We start from the raw sequence: 13,588 nt of genomic DNA on the forward strand, positions 1-13,588 counted from the left end.
AAATGGGTACCTGTGTGTGTGTGTATTATTTATATATATATATATATATATATATATATATATATATATATATATATATATATATATATATATATATATATATATATATATATATATATATATATATATATATATATATATATATATATATAGCACTCCATATATGGTGCACCCCATACCCATCCTATGAGCGCTAGTTTATGGTTCACCCCATACTCATCCAGTGAGGGCTAGTTTATGGTGCACCCCATACTCATCCTGTGAGCGCTAGTTTATGGTGCACCCCATACTCATCCTGTGAGCGCTAGTTTACGGTGCACCCCATACTCATCCTGTGAGCGCTAGTTTATGGTGCACCCCATACTCATCCTATGAGCGCTAGTTTATGGTGCACCCCATACCCATCTTGTGAGCGCTAGTTTATGGTGCACCCCATACCCATCCTATGAGCGCTAGTTTATGGTGCACCCCATACTCATCCTATGAGCGCTAGTTTATGGTGCACCCCATACTCATCCTATGAGCGCTAGTTTATGGTGCACCCCATACTCATCCTGTGAGCGCTAGTTTATGGTGCACCCCATACTCATCCTGTGAGCGCTACTTTATGGTGCACCCCATACTCATCCTGTGAGCGCTAGTTTATGGTGCACCCCATACCCATCCTGTGAGCGCTAGTTTATGGTGCACCCCATACTCATCCCGTGAGCGCTAGTTTATGGTGCACCCCATACCCATCCTGTGAGCGCTAGTTTATGGAGCACCCCATACCCATCCTGTGAGCGGTAGTTTATGGTGCACCCCATACCCATCCTGTGAGCGCTAGTTTATGGTGCACCCCATACTCATCCCGTGAGCGCTAGTTTATGGTGCACCCCATACCCATCCTGTGAGCGCTAGTTTATGGAGCACCCCATACCCATCCTGTGAGCGGTAGTTTATGGTGCACCCCATACTCATCCCGTGAGCACTAATCTACTGTGCCACCCCACACTAATCTCCCCTTCACTAACCACACCCGAAGAAGAGGGTGTGAAGGTCTCATCCTTCAAAACACAAGGATGAACTAGACGTAAACAAAACAGAAGGACCAGCCATGACCACTACCGCTGCTGAAGGAGACTGCACCACCACTTTGCCATACACTAACACAATTTTCGACAAAATCCTCAAGACTTTAGATCTCCCGGAAATCTGGAAAAGGGAACAGTCCGAATATTCTTAAAAAAAAAAGAGGGGAGGGGTCAGAGGGGACTCGCTACATTATAAGCCACTGTCACTGTTGTAGTTCATCCTTGCAGAATACTAGAGAAAGTAATCAGGATGAGTATAATGGCGCACTTGGAGAGGATAAACATTCTAATGAAACGGCAAAAAGGATTTAGCGGGAACCCATTCCCCCTTACCATAACCATACACCCATACCCCCCACATACACCTTACATCCTGAGGGGGTTTCTACTCTAATTATGGCTTCTAAAAGATCGATGTATTTGGATCACCAAATGTATCTCAGACACAAGAACCAGAGAAATACAGCAACTGCAGCAAAGGAAGTACGGAAATTACAGGAAAACAACATAAAATACAGCTAGTACAATATATAAATATAATAAGTACATGATAGAATATGAAGCCAGCAAGAGAAGTATAGCACACAAAAACAGTACAGCCAGAGAAAACAGCAGGAGCGCGCCCTCTCGATTCCCTGCAAACAGCTTAGTTTACTCAGATATGAGAATCATGTTTACCTCAAAAATGTTTTGAGTTTGTCATGAATAATTCCTCAATTTGATGCAGTTCACCGTGGCTACTGGCCCGTGATGTTTATCCTCTGTGTATGATGTTTAAAACTACTTTTTATCATTGGTGGCGTTCCACTTATCATTGGTGCTAATCACGACTGGCTGGGTGAGCCACGGCTGGCTGGGTGAGCCACGGATGGCTGGGTGAGCCACGGCTGGCTGGGTGAGCCACGGATGGCTGGGTGAGCCACGGATGGCTGGGTGAGCCACGGATGGCTGGGTGAGCCACAGATGACTGGGTGAACCACGGCTGGCTGGGTGAGCCACGGCTGGCTGGGTGAGCAACGGATGGCTGGGTGAGCCACGGATGGCTGGGTGAGCCACGGATGGCTGGGTGAGCCACGGATGGCTGGGTGAGCCACGGAAGGCTGGGTGAGCCACGGATGGCTGGGTGAGCCACGGATGGCTGGGTGAGCCACGGATGGCTGGGTGAGCCACGGATGGCTGGGTGATCCACGGATGGCTGGGTGAGCCACGGAAGGCTGGGTGAGCCACGGAAGGCTGGGTGAGCCACGGAAGGCTGGGTGAGCCACGGATGACTGGGTGAGCCACGGATGGCTGGGTGAGCCACGGAAGGCTGGGTGAGCCACGGATGGCTGGGTGAGCCACGGATGGCTGGGTGAGCCACGGAAGGCTGGGTGAGCCACGGAAGGCTGGGTGAGCCACGGATGGCTGGGTGAGCCACGGATGACTGGGTGAGCCACGGATGGCTGGGTGAGCCACGGAAGGCTGGGTGAGCCACGGATGGCTGGGTGAGCCACGGAAGGCTGGGTGAGCCACGGATGGCTGGGTGAGCCACGGAAGGCTGGGTGAGCCACGGATGGCTGGGTGAGCCACGGCTGGCTGGGTGAGCCACGGAAGGCTGGGTGAGCCACGGATGGCTGGGTGAGCCACGGCTGGCTGGGTGAGCCACGGATGGCTGGGTGAGCCACGGCTGGCTGGGTGAGCCACGGAAGGCTGGGTGAGCCACGGATGGCTGGGTGAGCCACGGCTGGCTGGGTGAGCCACGGAAGGCTGGGTGAGCCACGGATGGCTGGGTGAGCCACGGATGGCTGGGTGAGCCACGGCTGGCTGGGAATAAGCCAATGGTGATTGCGGTATTTAGTATTTGCTTATTTGTTATATACACTATGTACTGAGCAAGTGTGTTTTACGGTGAGTGTATTGCTTGCATTGTAGTGTGCGTTCGTCACATGTTTAGCATATGCTTATTGTACTTTTCAAATTAGAGAAAACTTAAACAGAAAGAAATCGTGGAGTGTGGAATGATTTTTTCAGATCCATTTATTTATTATGTACCCCATACCCATCCCGTGGGCGGTGGTGGCAAGGATTACAGAGGCACATAATGGAAGGGATAGGGGGAAATATCCAAATTGACTTATTGAAGAGAGTGCAGGAACGTTCCTTTAAACTCTCCACCGTCGCCCACAGGATGGTTGTGGGGTGCACGAGAAGTAAATGATGTAACTGTTAATAATAACTTGGGGAGAAGTTGTAAAATAAATCCATAACCAAATACAATGAAGCCCCAGGCCCCGGCGAGTATTTTCCGTGTGAGAGGTTTAATGAACGCTCGTCAAGCTTATTCAATAAATCACTAGTCTCCAGTTGCTCACTAACTACACTTCACTACATTTTGAACCTTATCGACCCCAGCATAAAAATTGCGGGGGTTAAGGGAAATTAAAACCAACGCAATACTGACACTTGATGGGACTAAGGAGTATCGGCTCCGGTACCTTGCGTTGATTCCTGGGATGGTGTGGGCAAGGTCCCCCGCGGCCCCGTCTGTGACCAGGCCTTCTCCGGAAGGTTAGGTGGAGTGTCTACCTTTTGGTGCTTCTGGTTAGGCTAAACTTCCGTTCTTTTTTCCCCGAGGCACAATGGAGAGAACGGGCTCGTGCCAGAATGCTGGGGGGGGGGGGGGTTGCGAGTGCTGTCAGTGACACTATAATAGGATGTGTAATACATTCATATACTTGTGCTGGAACGTGCAAGAACCAAACATTCAAAACAGACCTAAAATTGGAAGGTGCCATTCAATACCATCAAAAAGAGCGTTGTAAGCCACTGAGAGAAAATAACAAGAGGAATCCATAACAACAAAAGAATAGTGAAATTCCGTAAACAAGTTATGATCAGTGTCTGGGAGTCATGATTAAAGGGGGATCTCACACAAAAAATACAGTGCATATGTGTTCTTAAAATGGGAAATGGGTACTAAAATTAATGAAGCTCTGATGTTTTAATTCAACTTCATCTTGGCTTTGTGAGACCCCACTTCTTGGATTATACAAGAGTTTTGGCCATCGTACTGTAAGAGGTGTTACACATTCCTTTGAGAGTATACACACGAAGATGACGCCCAAGTTTATTCCGATCTTAAGATATCTCTTTAACACATAAAACTCCGTTTACATTCCCTAGAAAGACGTAGCGTAACAGGAGACACGATTTCATGGTACGTATTAACGGAAGGGTTTAACAAGTTGAAGATAAACAGGTTTCTTGGTTTATCATCCCAAGTTAAACATAAAACAATGAATTCAAATTGAGTAAATTTAGAAAATATATAACGTAAAACACGGTTTCGGAAATAGGGTTGGTGATATGTGGAACAAGTTACCAAGTAACATTACACCACCAAATTAACTGGAACTTTCCAGCATATAATCAGGGTCTGTCTAGCATATTCCCACAGGCTTTCAGCTTATTCCTTTATTATTACGTTATATGTAGACAATTTTACCACATGCATATAATGTTTGCAGTTCATGTTTAACATTATATTAAGAGTAGACATTATTGAAAATAACATTCAGCTTGTAAGGTTTATTAAAGCCTTAACAGGCACAAATGTCACCTCAAATCAATGACTCTCGACATAGTGATATCTCCGTCGTTGCCAACCAGAGCATGTTTACCACATTGGCAGTGTATACTGTGTAATAATAGAGGCGGAGGATAATAGATTTCAGAGGAGGTCTCGACCACTGTCAGACGCACCCGCTCCGGCGTTTAACTGCGCTCGCTGCAGTCGAGACTGTCATTCTCGGGTTGGCCTTCACAGCCACAGCAGGCGCTGCATCCAACTACACTACAACAACTAGACACCCAGGGCACAACTCCATAACCCCACGGGATTGACGGATGTCTACTACTACTGTGTAATACTGGCACGCACCTCTCAGTACGAGGAGATGAAGACCACCCTCCACCTCCTGTCACCGCGTGCACGACGCCCGCTCACTATTCTCCTCCCAAATGGGCAACGTACCTGCAGAAGATAAACACAAACAGTTAATGTAAGGTAATAAAAATTTTACCAGAATGAAATTAACTTATAAAGTATCGTTCTCTTGATTTGCCACAACGTACAAAATATAAAGTGCTAACCTAACCAGACACGTACGTACCTAAGCAACCTACCTAACCTAACCTACCGATGTATTTAAAAAGGAGGATATTTTTGAGTCGCCATCTTTCATAGTACTTTGTATTATGTACGTTGGGGACCATAATGTACAAATTTAAATGTATCGTTGAGAGGCCGGGCTGCCTGTAAGACAGGATGAAGGCTGCAAGAGTAGCAGCTTTGCAAACACAAGCGACGCCAAGCTGAGTTAAAACATTTCAGATACTAAATATAAAAAATTTAAACCTGACTCACAGAAATGAACATCTATATTGTAATATAAACGATAAACCACAACTTAACAGCGGTTCCAGTTAATATGTAGAAGATACAATAATAAGTCCACACTCCTTTTCCACCCGGAATGCACATCTTTTCCTTTAGGGTGCACTATTCCCTCTCCACCCTTGAGTGCAAACTCCTTTCTCCCCGCCCCCGAGTGCACACCACTCTTCTGTTTTCGCAGTGAAACCGTTTACGATAGAAATGCAACTGTAACGTTTGTTCTATACCTGCTGCTGCTTTGGCTCTTCACTCATTTTGACTATAACTTTTCACTCGAGCTCTTTATTCTCTTCCTGTCCGCCTGCCTCACCCCGCCCTCCTCTGCTGCTCTACCCTGAGCTGTGGTAGGTGAGCGCCACAGTCACCATCTTTGTCTAGTTCACACTGGCGCCGTCGCCACCACCACCACGCCGTCGCCACCACCACCACGCCGCCGCCGCCATCACCAAAGCCATTGCCGCATCCATTAACATTGCCACAGCAACCACAACCACGACAAGCGCCGCTGCCACGACCATTAGAACCACCATTGTCACATTTTCCCATCACCGGCACCCTACCTACCAACATTACTACAACCATCACCCCTACCACTAGCACCTCACTTATCAGTACCCCCCATCAACTCCACCGGTACCAGCAACAACCCAGCAACCAGCACTACCATCACCCCTACCCAATCTACACCCACCTTGAGCAACACGAGAACATCAACAGCATAATTATTACCAGGTAATTGGATTAATGAATACGGTGCTCTTAAGGGTTAATTTAGCACGAAGGAGCTGGGCGGGAGAGTGATGGGAAGGGGAGTGGGGGAGAATGAGGAAGGGAAGGAGTGGTTTGGAGCGGGTGAAGGGAAAGTTGGTACGGTTTGGGGAAATTCGGGAAGGACTGAACTAGGGTGTAGGAAGAGTTGGAAAGGTAGAGGTAAGATTGGGTATGGCAGTTGGGTGGGGAGAATGGGAACTGGTCGTGGGAAGGGTGGAAGAGGGCGGGAGGGAAAATTTTTTAGACTTGAGATTGTGGGATTGTCTGAGATTGGATATGGATTTGAGGTGATGTTAGGCATTTTTTCCCTACTGGTCGTGACTGGCGTATATATTAGACTAGAAGAGGCACCAAGCAATGCCCGGGTTTGCCTGCCTGCCTGTCTGTCTGTCTCGTCTCTGTCTGTCTGTCTGTCTGTCTGTCTGTCTGTCTGTCTGTCTGTCTGTCTGTCTGTCTGTCTGTTTGTCTGTCTGTCTGTCTGTCAGTCTGTCCGTCCCTCTACTTATATTTTTTTTCTGAGAGAGAGATATATTTTTTATTAACATATATAGTTACATCTACATTTGTGCAGCTACCCTACACTATATGAAGGGAAATATAGTGTGTCAAGAACTAGCTACGTGATGCTAAAATCTCCATCACACAGGATGTTTAGTCATACAGAGGCACGTGATAAGAAGTCTGCACTGGCAGACTCTGGGTGCATTATGAGGATATCATCATGAACACAAGAGTGAATAAGGTAGCTATGATACTAAAAGTCCCCATCTCGCAAGATGGTTAGACATAAAGGGCCACACGTTCCGTAGCATGCACTGGCAAATTTTGGGTACACTATGAGGATATTCTCAAAAATACGAGAGTGAATAAAATAGTTGCAAAGTTCCTTGTACCTCATACCAAAGGGTCTGAATGGTCTAATAACTGGGCATTCGGTGATGTAGTGTGGGAGATCATGCCGCAGTTCCTGCTCACAGAGTTTGCACCTAAAGTGATCAGGATTGGGAGATCCGTCACCTGCAGCCACCTGCCACAGGTAACGGTAACCCAACCTGATCCTTGCAACTACTGTGTCGCACAGTCTACTGGACGTTTTGTGCTGCCCATAGATATAGGTTTCAGATCTGAACAAATCATAGCTTTTTATACTAGTACTTTCAGGTCGTTGGGAGTCAGTAAGTTCTTTCCTATCAGATCTGAGTGTTTGAACAATACAGTTTTGACAGCAGAGATGGGGGATACCTAGATCTAATTCAACTTCAAACTTGTTACACGCTAATTTGGCTGCAATGTCTGTCTCATTATGATGGGTTATATTTATGTGTGAAGTTATCCATACAAAGGAGATTCGAGACCCTTTACTCTGTGCATCAATTAGGTCATTTATAATTGGGAGTATGAGGTTCTTGCTGTCGATCTTCCAGGAGAAGTTTTCGATTGCTTGAAGAGCAGACTTTGAATCACAAAATATTATTCCTCCTCCAATGTTTTTTAATGTACTGGTTGCTAAGTGTAATGCTGCTAGTTCTGCTTGTGTGGAGGTCAGCCAGTTGTTTAACCTGACACTGACAGTCTTTGTGCAAATATTATTTCTATAAAACCTACATGCTGCTGCAGCCCGTCCAGTAGAGGATTGAACTGAGCCGTCGGTGTAGACACAGTGCTCGTGAGATCTTAAACTCTCGATGGAGGAGGCAATTGTTTCAAGTGTGACAGCTTTGAGAAGAGCAAGATTCTCATTATCTTTCTTGGTGACAGGTGTGTATGATACTTGAATGGTGGGGTACAGATAAAGAGGAATATCAGAGACAGGTAGATTGCACTTAAAAGGAATGTTAAGTTTAATGAGATTGTAAGTATTGTTGCTCAGCCAATTATCATAAAAGGAGTGAGTTGGTATGTCGGCACCAGTCAAAAGGGTGTTAACAGCACTAAATAATTTGTCTCTGAGCAATGCAGGAGATGTAGGGTTTCTCATGACTTTAAGGCAAAAGGTAGTGTTGACTTGCATTATTCTCTCTAGTATGGTTGGAAGCTTCAGTTCTTCCCTCATGTTGATGATTCTTGTGCATCTTGGGGCACCAAGAATTATCCTCATGGCTTTTTTTTTTTTTTTTTTATTAAAATATGAGGTATATCTGCATTAGTGCAGCTACCCTAGACTATATGAAGTGGAGTACAGTGTGTCAAAAAAAAAAAAGCTAACTACGTGATGTTAAAAAATCCCCATCACACAGGATAGTTAGTCATACGTGCATTTTTTTTTTATTGACATATTAGGTACATCTGCATTAGTGCAGCTACCCTAGACTATATGAAGTGGAGTTCAGTGTGTCAAAAAGAAGCTAACTAGGTGATGCTAAAAAATCCCCATCACACAGGATGGTTAGTCATACAGAGGCATGTGATAAGCGGTCTGCACTGGTAGACTCCGGATGCATTTTGAGAATATCAACACCACAAGATTGAATAAGGTAGCAGTGGTAATACAAGTCCCCATCTCGCAGGATGGTTAGTCATACAGAGCCATGTGTTTAATAGCCTGCACTGGCAAATTTTGGGTATACTGTGAGGATATCTTCAAGAATACGAGAGTGAATAAAGTAATTGCAAAGCTCCAGGTACCTCATGCCAACTGGTCTGAAAGGTCTAATAACTGGGCATTCAGTGATGTAGTGCGGGAGATCATGCCGCAGTTCCTGCTCACAGAGTTTGCAACTGGAGTGCTCAGGATTGGGAGACCCGTCACCTGCAGCCACCTGCCACAGGCAACGGCAACCCAACCTGATCCTTGCAACCACTGTAACAATCACAACTCTAGGGAAAACGAATACCCCATTTCAGGCTTCATAATAAATCTCAGGAGGAATAAATCTTACACACAGTGCTCAGGTCTGTGTCTTTCTTTTTCCCCCTACCCTCCTCTTCCTCTCAACCCCTCTCTCTTCCTCTTTCCCCCATCCCACCTCTCCCTCCCAGTCTCCTTGCTCTCTACCCAACACTCCCATTTCATCCCCCGTTCTCCGTCCTCTCATTCCCCTCCCTCATTTCATTCCCCCTATCCCTTCATCTTCCCCGTCCTCCCCCCCCTCCTCTTACATCTTCACTACATACTATCTTCACTGTAGATACTATCTTCATCACTGTAACCATATTCCTCGCTCACTATCTTCATTACTGTAACCTGAACGACTTCAGTTCATCATTTTCGAGTAAATCAAGAAAATATGCGGGTAAACGGAGGAGTAGCTTCACACACTCCATTGAAAATACATCCACGAATTGATTTCAGACATCATGAAAATTTCACGGGTTTACGGGGGGGGGGTTAGAGGCCAATATTTGGTAAAGTATTTAACTTAGGCCGACCTCGACCAGCCTATGTCCGACTCGTGCCACAGATCTCTTTCATCTACACTGTATAAACTGAGACACTTATACACAAATAATGAAACAAAGAATTTGACACATCACCCTCAACCTTAAATTATGTTCGTCCAAGCTGCGGCGACTTCAAACTTGCATAATAATATATATATATAATATATATATATATATATATATATATATATATATATATATATATATATATATATATATATATATATATATATATATATATATATATATATATATATTATAATTTTGTCTAGGCCTAGGATAGGTTAGGTGATTTGGTTCTGTTAGCAAATACTGATATTTATTATTATATGTCATAATGTTGAGTATAGTTTGGCCTAGGTTAGGTATTTTTGATTATGATAAGAACTATTAGTATTTAAGAGTATGTGGCTCAAGCATTTCAGAAGCGCATTTCCAGCATATGAAATGAGCAAAACTGTTTTCCAATCAAATTTGAACGTTTTCAGTTGAGTCGTGTGATTAATGAGCAATCTGCAAATGTTTTGAGAATGGCCTGTCTTTTAGCAGCCCGTCTGCATAAACATTGGTCAAATGCTCGGTAATCAAACATGACTCCACTAAAAACGTTTGAACTTTATTTGAAAAAGAGTTTCGCTCAATTCATATGTTCGAAGCGCACCTCTCAAATGCTTACACCACGGACTGTAAATACAAATAATTAGTAACATAACCAAAAGCACCTAATACTCAAAATTATAATATATAATAATATTCATTTATGTTTGAGAAAATATTGTACTTGAGTACACGGTAGAATAAAACTTATGAATGTGTTTTTGGAGTTTTGAACGAGCATGACCTGAGGACGGGTTGTGAGATTTATATAAGCAGTACACTGTGAGATGCTAGAGGACCTTCTCTCCTTGTTATGGTTAGGCTACTGTTGCCTTGTCAGACTACAGCAGCAGCGGCGGAGCATTCTCACCCTTCAATAAACGTAAACGTTTTGAAGTACAGGTACAGAGCTTCGTTTATTTTTTATAATGGTTAGATCACATGTTTTAAATTTATTTGTATATTTTTGATGAGACGCGTAATGTGTAAAGTGACACAACTGCCCCTTCAAAAGGGAACTCATCTTAAGGTTTGTCTTTGTTAGCTTAAACCTACACACGAACAGGGCAAGTTCTTGCTGCCTAACACAACGAACATAAAAATTAGGCAGCAACAGATTGCATGTGTGGTGACCCCGAGGCAGCTGATCGATACCAACTCTGGCACCGTGCTTTCATCTGCCCTCCCTCCATCCCTACCTCACCTCCGTCCTTACCTCCCACCCTCCCTTCATTCCTCCCTTTCACCTTCCCTGCCAGCCACCATCTCTCACTGCCTCTTCCATCACTCGTCACTGGTAATTTCAGTCACTCCCTTCCTGCCATTTCCCTGTATTGACAGCATCCCACTTTGTTTCTTGCTGCCTGCCATACCGACTAAATATTCCTGATTACTTTTCCTTCTGCACTGGGGTACGCCAGCTTCGCAAGTCAGGTGCTATGTGCCGGGAGCTTTGATCTCACTATCCTCCACACGTTTGCTCAGTCACAGTTCCTAAATACTGCACATGGTTAATTTTGGGTTAATCAATATTTTAAGGGATGTGCTGAAATCTTTCCTGTTTTGCCATTATAACATAAATATGAATCACTGTTATGCAAAGCATAGTGTCCCGCTCTGCAATATAACGGAAACATTGCTTTAATGTAACATGATTTACTAAACTCGCCTGGGCACTGGAACAGTTTACAATTATATACTACATTTGAGAACTGGCCACACTACATGCACATTAAATTCACATTTGTTATTCTCGTTTACACTCAACATTGATAAGTTTGTATGCTAATCTAAACACAATGTTTTTTGTGACAACTTGTGCAGTAAGGTTTGCTACTTGAGACACGTTACTGGCACTCACTAGACTATTATTGACAATCTCTAGGCTGTTACTGGCATACTCTTATGTTGCGCAAGTGCTCTGGTAGTGGTTATCGCCCATGCCATCTCTGGCAACTATTTGAAGTTGGCTACCCCAATATCGTTATTTCTCCTGCAATTTCAATTCATGCCTTTCAGAGATATTAAAAACATTAGGCGGTGTTGGACCGGCTTACCATCTTATTCAGACGCAGCTCACAAAAGCAGCAATATTCTCGCTGAAGATTGCTCTTTTGCATTTCATCCTGTGCACAGTGAATGAAGCCGGAAATTGTCATTACCGCAGCAGCGCCTCTCGCGGAAGCTCCCACAACCCCCAAGCCAGATCACAACATCGCTTGCCACTAACACCTATATTCTGGAAGAAGTTTGTCCAGCCTTGCCTGAACGCACTTAATATAAACTAACTAGCTGAACAAGATACACTGGAATATAGAGGGGCTTAATTATTAGGGAAAAGTGTTATGACGCCTGCCACACTGGAAAATGGAACCATAATAAATTACCTAGGTTGCCATTGTTGCAAGTGTTAAGGAGGTTTACGCACACCTACACACAGATATGATGATAGTGTGCCAGAGTTTTACGCATACTCACGCACACACATGATGATGGTGTGGCAGTGTTACACACACCTACACACAGTCGTGATGATGGTGTGGCAGTGTTACACACACCTACACACAGACATGATGATGGTGTGGCAGTGTTACACACACCTACACACAGACGTGATGATGGTGTGGCAGTGTTACACACACCTACACACAGACATGATGATGGTGTGGCAGTGTTACACACACCTACACACAGACATGATGATGGTGTGGCAGTGTTACACACACCTACAAGCAGAGATGATGATGGTGTGGCAGTGTTACATACACCTACAAGCAGAGATGATGATGGTGTGGCAGTGTTACATACACCTACAAGCAGAGATGATGATGGTGTGGCAGTGTTACACACACCTACAAGCAGAGATGATGATGGTGTGGCAGTGTTACATACACCTACAAGCAGAGATGATGATGGTGTGGCAGTGTTACACACACCTACAAGCAGAGATGATGATGGTGTGGCAGTGTTACACACACACACAGACATGATTGTAACACCAGATTTGACCCCAGTGCCACCACTTGCAACTTACCAATGGGACGTCTCTGCTGTTACAAACTTAATGCTACACCTGCCACCACTACTCCTAATATGTGTGAAATGAATGAATTACTGAACCCAGGAGAAGAGGAGTCCAGTATCACATAATTAAGCAGAAACTTGGAATTTAATTACTGGGAAAAATTGATGGAAAACTCTTTAATTTACTTACTCAAGACAAGGGGGCATATTATAATCTAATAGGATGTATGTAGGATCACGGAAATTTCCAGAAGCAATTAAGATCTCAGAACTCAGAAATAGTATTAAAGGGGGGAAATTAGCTAAACACAGGAAATTAGTTAAATTAAAATTTATTACTCAAAAATGGCATTTAAATAAATCCTAGCCAAGTAAACTGGATCCTAGAGGCAATGGTAGGACCCCACTCACTGAACATAACTCAAAGGCAGCACATTACTGTACTTCTGCTGCTCCAGCCAGGTGTCGTGGCTCCCCTGGTGTGGTCGCTCCCCTGCCCCAGCACTTTCCAAGTCGCACTAAAAACAAATCTTCCTCTGCCAAGGAAGGCCACCCTACAACTTGTTGTACACGGAAACTCCGCCCATCATTTTCAACCTAACTTCAGTGCCCATGGCACTCGACCAATGGTGTGCCAGGCACTTGTCCCGGGGAAAACTCCGCCCCTAGGTCTGTGTCCAATCGGCTGGAACCCGGCCTACGGTACCCCTGACACCCAGCCAATGGCACGCAAGGCTCTATTTCTGGACTAGTGGGAATATTACAGCCTGCTCGGAGGCGGGTTTTCTCTCGGAGATAGGGACAAGAT

General features: G+C 44.6%; 1 protein-coding gene across 3 annotated transcripts in view; it reads right to left on the bottom strand.

Moving 5' to 3' along the window:
* LOC123756565 (adenylate cyclase type 5) overlaps positions 1 to 13,588 on the bottom strand; it is an 814,648-nt gene that overhangs the window by 728,327 nt on the left and 72,733 nt on the right. The gene's annotated exons all lie outside the window — the stretch shown is intronic.

This window comes from Procambarus clarkii, chromosome 25 (assembly GCF_040958095.1).
Source record: "Procambarus clarkii isolate CNS0578487 chromosome 25, FALCON_Pclarkii_2.0, whole genome shotgun sequence".
Taxonomy (NCBI): Eukaryota; Metazoa; Arthropoda; class Malacostraca; order Decapoda; family Cambaridae; genus Procambarus; species Procambarus clarkii.